At 42.7% G+C, this 3,101-nt stretch overlaps 1 protein-coding gene across 1 annotated transcript in view; it reads right to left on the bottom strand.

Annotated features, from left to right (window-relative positions):
* The window catches only part of LOC102197741 (ADAMTS-like 2), a 32,266-nt gene extending 29,182 nt beyond the window's left edge, over positions 1 to 3,084 (bottom strand). Inside the window, exon 1 of the mRNA XM_005730596.1 lies at positions 3,008 to 3,084. The gene's annotated coding sequence lies outside the window, so the exon portion shown is untranslated. The remainder of the gene's footprint in view (positions 1 to 3,007) is intronic.
* Between the last annotated feature and the right edge of the window lie 17 nt (positions 3,085 to 3,101).

Below are 3,101 nucleotides of genomic sequence, written 5' to 3' on the forward strand. Positions count from 1 at the left end.
CTGCTCTAGGAAGCAGATGAAGGAGTATCAGAAATACTGATATCATGTTCCCATTGTCTGAAGTCATCAGTGCTGTGGGCTGCAGTGGAACTTGTCTTGGTAATTTAAAATTCATTCTCACACAGCAAACTGCCATGAAAGGTGCCAGTCTGGCCATCAGGAGACATTCAGATTTCAGTGTCTTGAAGCACCGAATGTGTGATTAACAGTTCATTTTCTCTGCTGAGTCTGGAAAATTTTGCAAATATTGTGTTTTTTCACAAGAAAGCAAACACAACTTATGACAATTGTGGCGCACTTTACAGCTAACTCATAAGAGTTAACAGGATAATGCTTCTCCAATATTTGAACCCAGAAAATTAGAGTTAATGGTAAATGCAATTTAGATGTTAACTGCATACTTTTGACATAAAAAATGCAATGACACATAAGTGAGCAGAAAAATCCCAGTGCGTCATTGCTTCCCAAAATTCGGATAACGTCATGGAGGAGTATGAGGCGGTTGGGGATGTCTGCTTGTCTCCAGGAAGATTCATTCTCCTGCCTTTTACCCCTTGAGCCAAACTCTTTTCCTTTCTCAAGTGTGCATGCAAAGCTGAAACAGGATCCAGGCCCTTCCCTTGTATACAGAAAGGAAAAAAGCCACCAAGAGAGCCAACAATGATGGATAAGTGAGCAAAAGAAACAGAAAGGAGGGAAGACGCAAAGGATGAGTAAGAAAGGCAGTCTGAGAAGTTGAAGATGGGTCAGCAGAGTTCAGATGCCCCTGGGACAAACAGAGACTGGGTTAAATTGCTCACACTTGAACCCTGACCTATTTATTGATTCACTTTTCAGAGCTGGCTTACCCAGGAAAAGGACCACGCTCAATTCATCTTTATTAGACCTGCTTCTATTAGTGAAAAGAAGCAGGTCTTTTGAATGTGCTCGAACCAATCAGTAATCCACTTTGACCACAAGGCATCTTGGACTAAATCTGTGTGGACTAATAATCACATTGGTGAAGAGCAACAGTGCTTTGTTCACGAACTAAAGGTGAATTCTGTTGTTATTGTGAGCAGTTACAATCTGTGAAAAACCAGCATATTAACGTTATTAAGGGAACTCAACAATTGATTGGGTAATGCTAATCAGCAGCTCATTCATGTATTTATATATAAACACATACAGAACTGTGGATAACAGCCAACAAATCAGGCTGTCCGAAGTTGCCTTTCTGCATGTGGTTCACAGCAGGGAGCGGTCCACTTCAGACACATTTGCGCTACTCGCAATACTTGTTTTGGTTTCGGCAAGGGTGGAGCCTGCTACAGCGTGCAGGAAGCACGACACTCCAAACTGTGAATTCACTAGACAATTAACTCTGTTTCTCTATGAGCTCAGTCCAATTTATTGTAACGTGAACTCTTGTACTGTGGAGCTGGCTGGTTACAGACCTCTTTCATCTATTTGAACTGTATTCTGATAATGACCCCACCAGAATATGTCGTTCTTTGTGGTAAATGGCCTGTATTTGTATAGCGCTCTTACTAGTCCCCCCTAGGGACCCCAAAGCACTTTACACACCCAGTCATCCACCCATTTACACACTGGTGGAGGCAAGCTACAGTTGTAGCCACAGCTGCCCTGGGGCAGACTGACAGAAGCGAGGCTGCCATATCGCGCCATCGGCCCCTCTGGCCAACACCAGTAGGCGGTAGGTGAAGTGTCTTGCCCAAGGACACAACGACCGAGACTGTCCGAGCCGGGGCTCAAACCGGCAACCTTCCGATTACAAGGTGAACTCCCAGCTCTTGAGCCACGATCGCCCCATTGTGGACAGTTTCACTTTTATTTTGGACAGAATAGTAGAATAGACAGGAAAAGGGGGAGAGAGGGCAGAACTCAAACCCAGGCCTCCTGCAGTAGCTTTTGGAAATATAAGTCATCCACTCAGTCAGTGAGTTGCCTTTGTTTTTGAATACGCTCAGCAATCAGAGGACCAACAAAGTAATAATTCTTCCCAACAAAAGTCATTTAAATTTTCTAAAAAATTTGGTTTTTGGTTAAATTTGGAAACTTGTGCTAAGATCATCAGCAATGGTGACTTGTATTTTAGAGTTACACAAAGAAAGAATATTTTAAGAAATTACAAAATATCACCCTACTGTGTATTTTTGTTTAAGTACATGGCCAATAGGTTAAAAAAAACTGTAGACATTGTCTAAACCTAACATTTAATAGATCAGTGGCAGTTTGTTAGGTGTTATGAGTTTAAACAATGAACTATTCCAAACCTCTTCATCTGCATTTTTTTAATGGCAAAACCATCAAGTCTGTGCTTTTTAGGCATTTTAAAGGCTGACACAGCAAAAAGCCTTGACATGTGACTTACTTTCTAAAGCGTTACTTTAATAATGACCTAAATGTAACTTTCCTAAACTATTAGGAGGACCTTTTGTGAGGGAAATGCAACAGGCAAGACGTGGGGAGATTTTTTTTCTTCCAATTCTCTACAGCAGTTTAGAGCCACAAGAGAGAGAAAAAAACTACACTTTGACAAGTAGCACTGGCACGAATATTAGCCTCTACCTCACCAGTTTACACACACGCACACACATCTCCCAACAGCTGACAAGTTTCCAGGCAGACTCGGGCCTCTCCAGGATCTCACACACAAACACACGCACACATGCATGCCTGCACAAAAACACACACTCCTCTGAAAGAGAGTCAGCATTATTTTGTGGATTTGTTTTGGTCTGGTGCAAAGCACAAGTCTCATTGGCTCTGGTGTGCCTCATAAACACACACACGCACGCGCGCACACTTAGATGCACACACACTTTGTACACAAAGAGCAGAGGCCAGAGGCAAACCAGCACATGCAGACATGCAAACAATCACACACAAAAACACACAGGATGAAAAACACACAACTCAGAAAAACTCTCACACAGTATAAACACACTCACACACACACAATCATGCACACATAGAAGGAGGTTGCAAATATTTACCCACTCACCTCGCCTGCAGCAGTCCAAGGGCGTCTCAGTCTGTGTTGAGGATGCCGATTAATGTGTGTATGTGTGCGTGTGTGTATGTGTGTGTGTATGTGT

Source organism: Pundamilia nyererei, unplaced genomic scaffold, assembly GCF_000239375.1.
Source record: "Pundamilia nyererei isolate P.nyererei 1_Seehausen unplaced genomic scaffold, PunNye1.0 scaffold00038, whole genome shotgun sequence".
In the NCBI taxonomy this organism is placed as follows: Eukaryota; Metazoa; Chordata; class Actinopteri; order Cichliformes; family Cichlidae; genus Pundamilia; species Pundamilia nyererei.